Source organism: Callospermophilus lateralis, unplaced genomic scaffold (genome assembly GCF_048772815.1).
Source record: "Callospermophilus lateralis isolate mCalLat2 unplaced genomic scaffold, mCalLat2.hap1 Scaffold_408, whole genome shotgun sequence".
Classification (NCBI taxonomy): domain Eukaryota; kingdom Metazoa; phylum Chordata; class Mammalia; order Rodentia; family Sciuridae; genus Callospermophilus; species Callospermophilus lateralis.
The window spans coordinates 267,009-280,457 of record NW_027514360.1 but is presented as its reverse complement, the minus strand read 5'-3'; the positions used below and the strand labels follow the sequence as shown (position 1 = coordinate 280,457).

Below are 13,449 nucleotides of genomic sequence, written 5' to 3'. Positions count from 1 at the left end.
CATTGAACAGTTGAAGCAAACAAGGCTCAGCGGGCCAGGCAACCTGCCCAAGCTTCAGAAACTGGACATCATAAAGCTAGACTTAAAACCCAGACTGATTTGATATCAAAGCCCGTGCATTTCCCCACCCTGTGGCTAGCGCGGTGCCTGGTCTCAAGGCTTCTACACAGTCTTTTCTTTCCTTTGTAACCTGAGCCTAGTCTTTGTGACTGATTTCTAGAAACATGCCCTCATTAGTGCTGCTCCTGTTCTGTTTCTTTTTCCTTGAGTTTTGCTGCAGATTTACAAACTAATCCTGCAACTCATTTGTATGTGGCTACAGGAGGGAGACTGCAGGGCTCCTGAGACAGGAGACAGTGTGGACGCCAACCAGGAGTCAGGTCCACTAGGGTCTCCCCTGTTCATCCCAAGATGAGAGTGAGAGCTGCTGTAAAAAAATCCTATGGAGAAGGGCTACATCTTTGAACTCTTGGATTGTTTTTTAAAGTCACGGACCTTCGTGTTTCTAGTTTGACTTAACAGGCCACCTCTGACAAGCCTCACTGATAGCCTTTTTAAGAAAATACGTATCAGCACCTGATACAGGCACTTATCAGCAAGAGGTTTCTGCATTAGTATCTGGGTGGGATGGATAGTTAGGCTAACCCCTAAGATTGAAAAATTGAGGAACCATCCCCCAAAGTAGAGACATCATTCCCCCAAGACTATTTTTTGGCTTGGATTCAAAAAGGCCAGGGACACATCTCAAGCTACCTGACAGAGAAGAAAGTGCTCACCACTGGCCGTGTCTTTGTTTTGCAGTCACAGCCCAGCGCATAAATACTACCTGACCACAGATCCCATGAGTGGGGCCGTCTTCCTTTCTGATACCAACAGCCGGCGGGTCTTCAAGATCAAGTCCACCATGGTGGTGAAGGACCTTGTCAAGAACTCCGAGGTGGTGGCAGGGACTGGGGACCAGTGCCTCCCCTTTGATGACTCTCGCTGTGGGGATGGAGAGAAGGCTACAGAAGCCACACACACCAATCCCAGGGGTAAGGCCTTGCATTGGAATCACTCTCAGTGATGTTTATTGGGGCACTACCATTTCCGGGAGACCTACATGTTTATCATTGCAAAAAATTCTCGGAAAATACCAATAAATATACAGAGGAAGGTTAGGATTGTGATAATTCTACCTACCAGAAATATTCCCAGTTAATATTTCTTATCTGTTCTTTTCGCCTTTATTCTAAATGTTTGTATGTATATAATATTCACCAAAATCAAGTAAACAAGATGAGGTCACATTAAACAAACTATTTTTGTATCCTGCTTTTTCTCCCTAAATGATATATTAGGAGCTCTTTTCATGTCATTAAAGAGTCTTATGTGTCCTCATTTTTAATGGCCATATAGTATTCCTCCAAGTGGACGTTCCATCATGTATTTATCATGCTATTGGATACACATGCTCTCTCATGTTATTGTTACCAAAAGCACTAGTGTGTCATCTTGGCATATGTTCATGAGCTATGGGACAATTAACTGTAGGTCTCAGTTTGGAATCCTTCCAAAAGCTAAACTTCTAAATGCTCAGTTTCAGTATTTGTCATTCACTTATTGAACAAGTATGTACGAGTGTATAGAGCTATGAGGTTGCATAGATAAGTTCTTTGTAACAGAATAAATAAGACTTGGCTGTGAAGCACTCTGATGTGGGAGAGAGCGAGAAGTGTTCCCTGAGATGGAGGAAGATCTGTGCATGGGGGATCAGAGCTGGGAGAGAGCTTGGACCCTGGGAGTCTTTTTAGAAGGGAAGCCATCATCATTCAGATGTCCTGCAGTGGAGGTTTGTCTGTGGTGCCAGCCCCAGGGCCAATGACTCCGTGTCTCAGCTGCAGGGTCCTCATCAATAGAGTAGGGGTAACGATACCATCTGTGTAGACTTCCTAGGAATGGTCTAAGGGTCAAAATCAATGTATTTCACACGGTATCCTGTAAAAACATTATGAATGATTATATTAGAAGGCTGGGGTTCAAAGCAAAGCAGTAAACTCATGAAATCATGCATTCAAATCTAGGCTTTGTCATCCAGTAGCTGTGTGACTTTGGGCAAGTTGTCTAATCTCTCTGAACCTCATTTTTCTCATTTATGTAACGAGGATATAATACAGTTATAGTACAGATTAAATATCATCAGGAAGATAAATGCTTAGCATAGCAGCATCGGGCACATAGTAAACATTGCATAAATGGTGACTCCTATAACTATTGTTATATTGTATTACAATGCATTATGTCACCTCCCATGGTATACCCTCATAGCATATTATCTCTACCGCATGGCTAGAGTGCTCAGGTGGTAACTGTGGGGTAAATATTGTGTCATCAATGGTTAATTTCCCTCTTAATTATGATTTGCTGTATGAACAAGCAGTGAAGAGGGGAGTGAGCACCAACCTTGCTCTTGGGGACCCTGCCTTACGGTTCCTCTCTGCTACTCACTGACTCTGGGACCTCCTCTTCTGGACCTCAGTTTTCCCGATAGTCCATGAGAGGTTAGCCTAATGATCCATCAGCCTCTCTCTGCTATGACACTCTGCTCTCTGAGAATTCAAAGTTTGTTCTTGAGATTTCTGTTCTGCGCAGGCGTCCCTCAGCGGCCCTGCACACTTGCATTCCCTCCCCCTCACACAGATGGAGTGGCAGCGCAATTGCCCAAAAGCCTGCAATTAACCTAGATAAAAATGACAGAGAGTGCCACAATATGCAGACACTTTGCAGTAGGGAGGAGAAAAGATGTCCATCTATTTAGCACAACAAAAAGAGGGGGAAATAAAGTCATTAATCAGGGGACAGATCACTTCGATTAGCCTGTGCAGCCAACTTTGTAAACAAGAAACCCAATTGTTCATGAAGCGCTCATCAGTCCTGGCAGATGGAAGAGAAAGACAGGACAGAGCCAGGAAGACAAGAAAACTCCTGTCTTGGTACTTACAGAATGAAATTAATTTGCCTTCTAGGCAGGGCCCCCCGGGAAAGGCTCCCAGCCTCGAGGCCGCCTGGTCCTCTGTGTGAAACCCTCTCCGGCTGCCCAGCCTCAGGGGGCATGGAAGCCACACCAGTGCTCCAGGGGCCCTTCCTCAGAGCTGGTCCATCCCAGCCCATCTGCTGGCCCAGGAAGAGACACAGGGACCCAGAGCAAGTGCCACAGAACCTACAGAGTGCTGGGTGTTTCTCATAATCCTGATAGCCACTAATAATTATTGATGGCTAACTATTGCAAGTCAGATGTTGGTATCCTCATTTTATAAATGAGAAACCAAGACTTAGAAGGGATGGAGTTTGCTGAGGTTAACACAGTTGGGAAGTCTCACATCGCAAGCGTCTCCACCTTAGCCAACCTCGTCTGACCCTTTTTCCCCCCGCCTGCCTCTAGGAAAATCAAGCAGAAGTGACAAGTTCTCCTCAGGCATGTCATTTACTGGGCTTCCCCGTCTAGACCAGGCCCCTCTCAGGGGCAAATCTTGCCCATCATCCCTAAGCATCAATGGTGTGGTAGGGGAATGTCTGACAGGCCATTCTGGGCCTGGGGTGAAAATCAGAATCGCCCACGATCAAATTTAAAGTGTGCATTGGTCACAGGCACAATCACCCCCTGAACTAGTATTTCCAAGAGGGAGGTCAAAAGGGTGTGTGTTGAAAACACTCCAGGTGATTCTGATGCACATCACTAGCTAAAAAATACTGAATGCGTATCATGACCACCAAGGTGTTTGCCAAGATCAGAGAGGTGCTCAGGTACACTTGAGATCTGGAGCAGGTCCCCCAAGGGATTCTCACACACATTCAAAAAAGAAATACAGACTTACAACAATACCTTGGTTTGACAGATGAGGAAACAAGTGCAGGGATGTCCAGTGACTTGCCCAAGATCACACCAGCTGGGCCAGGGAGAAAGTCAACCAAGTGTCAATCTAGGGATGGAACAGATGATATTGAGTAATCCTGGCTCCTCTCTTCGATGTGCTATCCTTAGACATTAAATTTAACAATATTCTCTATGCAAACCCATAGAATTCTTTTCAGACTATGCTTTTGCAGTGACAGATGTTTCAGTCAGCTTTTTCGCTGCTGTGATAAAGGACCTGATCAGTACAATTGTAGAGGAGAAAAGGCTTATTCAAGGGCCCACAGTTTTAGAGGTCTCCATCCACAGATAGCAGCCTCCGTTCCTGGAGGCTCAAGATGAGGCAGAACATCATGGCAAAGTGTGTAGCAGAAGAAAGCAGCTCACCTGGTAATCAGGAAGCAGAGAGAGACCCCACTTGCCAGATACAAATATATACCCCAAACCATGCCCCCAGTGAGCCACTTCCTCCAGATACACCCAACCTGCCTCTAGTTACCACTCAGTTAATCCCAACAGGGATCAATTCACTGATTAGGTTAAGGCTATAACCCAGTCATTTCTCCTCCAAACCTTGCATTGTCTCACATGTGAACTTTTAGGGGACACCTCACATCCAAACCATAACAACCAATGAAATTAAAATAATAAGGATAGAAAAACTTAAAGAACTATCTTAAAAGAAAAGAAAATTTATTACCAAAAAAGTAAAATAAAATACAAAAAAAAGTGTATTTTATTATTACATTTGCAGGACTTGAGAAGTCAGTTAATTTAAATAATGCACAGTGTAGTGAAAAATATCCCCTTACCACTACCTCTAGTGCTTCAAAACCCCTAGAAGTTATGAGTCCAGTTTTTGTGGGTGACTGAGGTGATAAATAAAAATCTCTGGAGGCAGCAAAGCAGGACTAGAGCCCAAGAGGACCTGAGAACCTGGGTTCCATCCCAGTTTCAAACAAAGCACACAGTTTCTGCACCTCCATCTGTTTGTCTTTAGAAGAGAACCAGAGGGCTGTGGGCATGGCTCTAGTATGCACAAGGCCCTGGGTTCCATCTCCAGTACCACACCAAAGGGAGGGGGCTGAGTGTCGTAGGAGCATCTGAGGAGACCAGGCTGCAAAAGTGCTTTCTGTGTCCTTTTAGCTCTGATGCTGAATTCCTGTTTTGGCTTCTCCATCCAGGCATTACAGTGGACAAGTTTGGGCTGATTTACTTTGTGGATGGCACCATGATCAGACGCATTGATCAGAATGGGATCATATCCACCCTGCTGGGCTCCAATGACCTCACATCAGCTCGGCCCCTCAGCTGTGATTCTGTCATGGATATTTATCAGGTGAGAAGATCTTGTCTGCTAGAACCCTGGGCCCCTGAGCTCATCCTCTCATCCACCACCCAGCCACCCAGCCACTCTGCTGGCCCTTCATCTTTGCACCAGACAAGCCTTTAAAGGATGCCCACTTGGTACAGGCCTTTGATAAGCACCAAGGATGCAGAGATGACACTGACCCTGCCCCACTCACCTCCCAGAGGCTGTGGGAGGTCATCAAGAGGGGTAACAAGTGTGTGGGCATGGCAGAGGTTCTGGGAAATCTGCCCAAGGCCAGCAGAGTAGGATGGATAGAGCTTTAAACAGTGTTAATTTAAATCCACAACCTCCTGAACTTCCTCTTTTGTAACACATACAGGTACTTGCATATTATCTATTCTTTTTCTACTTCATAAACTGCATGAAGCAGGAATTCTTTACTTAATCAGGTGGCTAGTACACATTGAAGAACAGCCCATACGTGTTGATTGATTGATTGAGTGATTAAATCCTGGCTTTGCCACTCACTAGCTCAGTAACTTTGGGCAGGTTTTTGAAGTCTTCTGAGCCCTATTTTTCATCCGAGAAATGGAAATCACTGCCATGGGCCTGGCAGAATTACCTCGAGAACACATACAACAATGCCCGTGAACTTCCTAGTGCTGCTCAACACTTCAGAGGTGAAATAAACTGAATTTCTAAGGTCCGCTTATACAGGAGGTAACATTTACTCCAGGTTTTAAAGACTGAATAGGGGTCTTTCTGGGTAGCAAAAAAAGAAAAGGAGACATTTCACAGAAAGGGGACAGGATGCACAAAGGCACAAAGATGTTAATGAGACTGATATGTTCAAAACCATTGGGAAATTGAACGCTAGAGCTCAAGCTGCTTGGAAGGAGGAGGTAGGGGTTGAAATAGGAAGCATGGTCTGGGGCCAATAGGAAAGGACCTTGCCACTTCAGGCCAGAGAGTTTGGACCTTGGCAGGTGGGCACCAGTATCCCAGGATAGACTCAATAGAGACACATGTGACTAGCAATCCAGCACGACCTTAGGATAGCCTACAGTGACTTGGCAAGTGACCCTTTATTGCTAGGTCCTCGGGCTGGGCTTGGCCTGTGCCATCTTGCCAACGTTACCAGAATCTAGGAGGTACCAGAAATTGGGAGGCTGACTGTGGCGCTTGCTCCCAGCCCCACTCGTCATGCCTGCCTGTTCCTGACACATGTGGCTTCCCCAGGGCCCCATGGCTGCTGCTGGCGGTCCCAGCACTGTGCCACGTGCCAGTCGGATGCTAGTACGGTTCCCTCTGCGCCAACTACTGTGATTGCTGCGCTCCAGAATGGAATCTGTTCTCTGCCACTCATCTTTGCAATTTGGCAGGCTTCCCCTCGCTGGCTCGAGAGTTTCCCTCTCCAGTCTGTGAACAAGCTGGAATCACCCACCAGGAAGCAGCCACGGCCTAAGGATGTGCATACAAGTATTTTCAATTCTCAAAACGGGCCCTCAACCAGCCAGCATAGGGTGCTGAACATTTTCAATCCACACATTGAAAAACTGTTTAACTTTAGATAGAGATACTGCCAAGCAGTCAGAGCAAAGACTTGGAAGACAACTGGCATATATTGGATGGGGGAAAAAATGAAAACCCACACTTAGATTCTGAAATCCTAGACTAAAAATTTCTTTATTGCTGGCCCTTACTACCTTTGTCTGAATCTAAGCATGGATTTTTTTTTTTTTTTACAAAACTCCAGAGCAGGCATATATTTTGACATACACATATGGGCAGCGGGTACTGGCTTTCATTCTCAGAGCTTCCTCTGTTACCAATACCTAGATACTTGGCTGTCCCATTGGGAATAGAAAGGGAAGCCAAAGACAGAACACAGCTAGGAGGCAAGAGTACAAAGGGGAGAACCCAGAAACCTGGACCAACGTAGGAGGAGACAAAGACCAGGTCCAAGATGAGAGAAAGGGACGGGAGGAGGCATTGAGTAGAGAGGGGGCAGATTACATGCCTGTAATCCCAGCAATTTGGGAGGCTGAGGCAAGAGAAACATGAGTTCAAAGCCAGCCTCAGCAATTTAGCGAAACCCTAAGCAACTCAGTGAGACCCTGTCTCTAAATAAAATATAAAAAGGACTGTAGGTGTGGATCAGTGGTTAAGTGCCTCTGCTTTCAATTCCTGGTACAAATAAAAAGAAAGAAAGAAAGCTGGATATTAATATAGCCAGGTATGGCCACCCCAGGCAGAGCATCACTCTCTACCTAGGGACCAAATGAGCACACTCTATGTGCTGGGTGCTTTTCTAGTGAGATTAGAGAGCTAAGCATGGCTTCTCTTTTCTCATGTAGCCATCACAGTAATCCTGTAGGGTAGATATTAGAGATAAGGAAACTGAGACCTGGTGAAATAAAAGGTGTTATTTATGCAGAGCCCTATACTAGATTTCATCAGAGATGCAAAATGAATTTTTTAAATAAAATCATGTAAGTAAACACCTAGTACAGTGCCTGGCAGCTGCCAATAGGGTGTCAATATTAGGTTGCTTTAAAATCCACAAAAGAACTTCCATGTACATTGCCTCAGCCGATCCCCACAACTACCCTATGCATATTTATTACCCCTTTTGCTATGGGGTGAGAAGGTCAGTGTCTAGGAAACTTGAGTAAGATGACGCTTCTGGTGACCGTGGAATTGGAGTCGAAGTGAGGTGTCCAGCCCTCCATCCCTTGCTGGGTCTGTGCCATTTGCTGGCCATTCATTCATTCATGTGACAGTCATTTCTGCAAGCACATCACTCTTTAACAAGGCAGTCAGCTCAGAGTGCCTCAGTGAAGCAGAAAATACTCAGGAAGATAGGGTGGAGGGGATGCCCCTCCCTGACATGGCCCTTAAACTAGGAGCTGGAGGACCTCCAAAGGCATAAGGTCTGCTCCCTCTGTTTTGGTGGTGGGAAATCAAGCCAAAGGCAGAATCATCCCTGATCAGAGGTGAGACCAGATTGGCTTACATACAGTATGCCCCAGAACCATCATGCCAGCTACATGACAGAGCAGCTCTGAGAGCCATGCCTTCTCCACCCCCAGGTGCCCCTGTGTATGCAGCAGCTTTCGACAACATGCTTGCTGTTCATTTCTTCTGGTTTCCTCTCTCCTTTCCCTCTACTGATTCCCTCTTCCCCCCTCCCACCCACCCACTCATCAAGACGCCATCTTTTCATCATAATGACAGGCAGAAAGGTCTCGCAAGCAGGTCCCCAAGGTGCCACAGGACCAGAGGGCATAAAATATTTAGCAGCCAGTGTTGACAAGAAATGGGTTTTAGAAAATTGAAAATTCTCCTGTCACTTTAGAGCAAACTGTGTTCTTGATGCAGCCGAAAGCTGGCACAACAGTGCTCCAGAGAGCACTGGGGAGCATGAGTGGCAGGCAGTCCAGGCCACAGCTCTGCAGGGTCTGCAGCGCCCTCGCTCTGTGCAGATAGCCAGGCACTGGGGTCGGGGGTGAGGAGACAAGACCCGAAGACAGACTGCCCTGAAGAACCGAGAAAGGTCTCGCCCTTCCTGAGAATGGCCCTGAGCTAAGGGGACAGATGAAGGTGGCCTCGCCTAGACATATAATTTATTGGGGTTTCATTCTACCTAGGCAAGCAATCACATGCACCTTGCAAGAAATTTGAAAAGTTTAAAATCACCAAGAATATTAGAATGGCCTTTTATCCTAGTATGGTTAATGTTTTGAGATATATCCATCAGGCTTTTAATCTCCTCTCTATCCATAATCGATCTAATTTATGATTACGTTTCCTCCTAATTGGAATCACACTGTGCTTACAATTCTGTGACCTGTTCTTTCTTCTTAACACATAGCAAACATTTCCCCCTGTCATTACATATCCATCTATAATGTCACTTATAATGATTACACATAGTATTCTTATTTATGAGTGAACTAAATATGCTATAATTTATTTAGCCAATTCTCAATTGTTGGGCATAACTCCAGTTTTTCACCCTTGTTAAAACTGGGTCTGATGAATATGCTTGTAGACAATGGTATACAAGAGAAAATTCCTGGGAGAGAAACTTCTTATCTAAATTATTATATTAGTTAGAGTGGACTCCATAAGGGACCAAAGAGCAAGGGTTTATAGGGGGCTCAGGAGCCCTAAGTTGAATAGTCTTTAGTTAGGGCCCAAAAATCAGCAGAAGGAAACACTCATCAACACTTCCAACCCTGTATGGTGTGGTTGGACCTCTTGAAGGCCCAACTAGTGAAGTGCCAGTAGTTCCCAGTGTGATCTATCCAACAATCCATGCCCCATGTCCATGTCCATTTCTCCTCACCTTAAACCCTGAAGGTTGCAGCCTCTTAGTTTCCCACTTAAAGACTTACCAGTCAGGCTCAGAAGAAGCTCAGAGTGGGGCCCCAGACCTGTGAACCCTAAATCCTACTGCCAACTTCATTAATCCTTTCCAGGAGGACCAGTTCTCAAAGGTATTAGAAACCATTATGTAGAGCAGGGCTTCCTAAACTTCAGTGGACACCGAAATCACCCAGGGATTTTGCTTTAATGCAGACACTGATTCAATAGGTTTGGGGCAATTCTGACCAGCTCCCAGATGATACCAATGCTGTTTGTCTGGTTATCACCCAATATAAGAGGCAGGAATCCAGTTGTGTTTCCCAACTCCCAATTAGAATCACCCAGGAAGCTTGAAATAATGTCAATGTCCAAACCCCACCCAGGGAACCGACTCAGGGTGGAATGTGAATACCACTATTTTCTAAAACATCCCCAGATTATTTGAATATAGGGCCAGATTTGAGAACCACTGGTCTATAACTGTGTCTGACAGTGCCATGGTTATTCTGTCTATTATTTGAGAAATCATCTTTTATACACGTATCATATCATCCATTCATGAAGAGTCTCTTCTAAACCTCTGAACAAGTCCTACTTTGCCTCCAGACTTCATCTGACTTCCCCTCCCACCCCCATATCACTGTTTGAGCACTCTGCACAATTATTATTTCTGTTTTCCAGATGTGAATATTGTGGCTCAGAGAGGCACAGTAACTTGCGCAAGGTCATAAGTGGTAGAACTAGGATCTGAACCCAGGCCTGTCTGACTCCAAAGTCCATCTTCTCACCGGCTACTTTCTGTTGTTATCCCCTCTTCAGGTTTTGTCAGTCCTGACAGAGACCATCAATGCCTCAGTGACATGGTTTTCCTGTGCTCAGGGGGCTAACACTCCTTTTTTGATGGTATACTCTGTAAGGATTGGCCAAGACTATATGTAAAGGTGCTTCGGATGCTGTTATGGGTTTTAAGGGGGTGTGGGATGATTAGTGGGGGACATCCTGCCAATCATTTGAGTGTTCATGTCTCCATTGTCAGGTTCGCCTGGAGTGGCCCACAGACTTAGCCATCAACCCGATGGACAACTCTCTTTATGTCCTTGACAACAATGTAATCCTGCAAATCTCTGAAAATCACCAGGTACGCATTGTCGCTGGGAGGCCCATGCACTGCCAGGTTCCTGGCATCGACCACTTCCTGCTGAGCAAGGTGGCCATCCATGCAACCCTGGAGTCAGCCACTGCTTTGGCTGTTTCACACAACAGGGTCCTATATATTGCTGAGACTGATGAGAAAAAGATCAACCACATCAGGCAGGTCACCACTAGTGGAGAGATCTCCCTAGTTGCTGGGGCCCCCAGTGGCTGTGACTGTAAAAACGATGCCAACTGTGATTGCTTCTCTGGAGACGATGGTTACGCCAAGGATGCAAAGCTGAACACCCCGTCTTCCTTGGCTGTGTGTGCTGATGGGGAGCTCTATGTGGCTGACCTTGGGAATATTCGAATTCGGTTCATCAGGAAGAACAAGCCTTTCCTCAACACCCAGAACATGTATGAGCTGTCCTCCCCCATTGACCAGGAGCTCTACCTGTTTGATACCAGTGGCAAGCATCTGTATACCCAAAGCCTGCCCACAGGAGACTACCTGTACAACTTCACCTACACTGGGGATGGTGACATCACTCTCATCACAGACAACAACGGCAACATGGTTAACATACGCCGAGATTCTACTGGGATGCCTCTCTGGTTGGTGGTCCCAGATGGCCAGGTATACTGGGTGACCATGGGTACCAACAGTGCACTCAAAAGTGTGACCACACAAGGACACGAGCTGGCCATGATGACATACCATGGCAACTCTGGCCTTCTGGCGACCAAAAGCAATGAAAATGGATGGACAACCTTTTATGAGTAAGTATCCAGCTGCTGCCATTTGATGGCTGTTTTATTAGGTGCATTGCAGGTTAGAGATGAAGTGTTCATTCTTGAATGTATTTCATTTTTAATTCAGGACTTGGGATGCAAACCATTACCTTTAATATGCTCTCATGTTCATATTCTAGATGATTTCTCCTGAGAAGGAAATTTGTGTAGTGGAGAAGCTACAAGCTTTGGAATCAGAGAATTTGGGCTTCCATCCTAGCTGCACCATGGATTTCATTTTTCTGGGCTTTAGTTCTACATCTATAAAATGCTCATGGTGAACATAGTACAGGGAGATGATATAGATGAAAAGTCCTTGATAAACTCCTTGCCTCTCCAGATGACCACTGTTCAGAAACATGGTAGTGGGAGAAGGAACAATTCCATATAGGTGAATTTTTTTTTGCATAATTGGAGCTCACATCTTTAAGTACCAAATTTTTTTTTTTAATTTTTACCATTTTAGATGACCTTGTTATGAGGTACATTACCTGCCTCCTTTCTGAAACACGTGACACAGATCTAACATAACCTTTCTATTTATGAGTCAGGGTTGTTAATGAGGAGAGCAACAATGGCATATTATGCTGTTGTAGGAAAGAGCTTCTGTGGGGAGACAAGGATGCAGAACCCTTTGCCCTGCCTAAAGTAATGCTCAACTACTCTTTTCTTGGCCCCTCCATGGGGAGTTACTGTGTCCCCATTTGTTTTCAGTCACAGTGCTCACCTCATCTAGCTACAACCCTACTTCCCCCCATACAGGGCTTCTTAAGTGGTGTGGTCAGAGAAGCAGAAGTTCAGCTTATTACAATCCCAGCCAAAATTAAATAGACGTTATGAAGTGTTTCCCTATGAGGTATTTTAATGAAGGGATTTTGTAACATCTCTTTTTCTAGTTAGATTTTTTTAAGCTTTTATTTGTTTTTCCCCAAGATGTTAGCCATGTTCCAGAGAACTGAGACTGCTGAAAGTGTCACCATTAGACATGTGTGCAGGGGATGGGGAAGGACCTAGTCTTGTTGACCATCAAAAGTGGGCCAGGAACTGCATTGTCATTGCAGCCTCCCTTCACAGCAGCTGGGATTTGGGCAGATATTATCTGCTTTATGGAAGTAAAAGCTGAGGCTTGGACAAGCCCATTTGCCCGCTTTTACATAGTGAGAACACGACAGAACAGGGATTGCAGCCCAAATCTGTCTGAGGCCAAAGCTCTTGCTCTTTCATTTCTGCCCTACTGCCCTCCCCCACTCCACCCCCCTTAAGGTTGTTAATCCCAAATGCACTTGAATCCTTGAACCCTACATTCTTCTCAAAGTGGATCAAGCATCAGTTTCTCACAATCTTGAAACTCAAAGGAAAAGGACCTATAATTGATTTTAAATATAACTTACACCAAAAAATGTCACAGCAGTTTGTACAAAGTTCACTAACTAAATTCCTTTCTCCAAACAAGGACCTTGCTAATTGCAAAGAAAAGACAAAGATCCAGGAAAACAGCAATTATCTTGATTAACTCATTGAAATGGAAATACGCTAAATAATTCAATTTTCCCCATTGCCCATGGAAATCTCATACATTATTTAGCCAATACAGGGATTTCTTTGTCAGAGCGAGTCTGTACACTTAATTAGTTCCCAAGGTCACTCCCTCAGATCCCAAACTGAATGCCTGCACATCACTGCCACTGTTACTCTTCACCACCCTGAAATCTAAAACCATTTCCTACACCTCTACCAGACAGGGTCCCTTCCTCTCTTTCCCTGATGAAATCTACAGCCATGTTTGATATTTTAGGAAGAAGGAAAAGTTATTACAATTGCTTTTTATAAAATAGCATTTGAAATTCCAAAGAATCCACTTTATAGGAGTACACAAGAAAAGCACTGATCCTTCTTGACACAAACCAGAAGTGGAAGATAAAAGCCATACAAATAAAAAAAAAAGAAA

At 44.9% G+C, this 13,449-nt stretch overlaps 1 pseudogene; it reads left to right on the top strand.

Moving 5' to 3' along the window:
• The window catches only part of LOC143386551 (teneurin-4-like), a 183,576-nt pseudogene that overhangs the window by 36,479 nt on the left and 133,648 nt on the right, over positions 1-13,449 (top strand).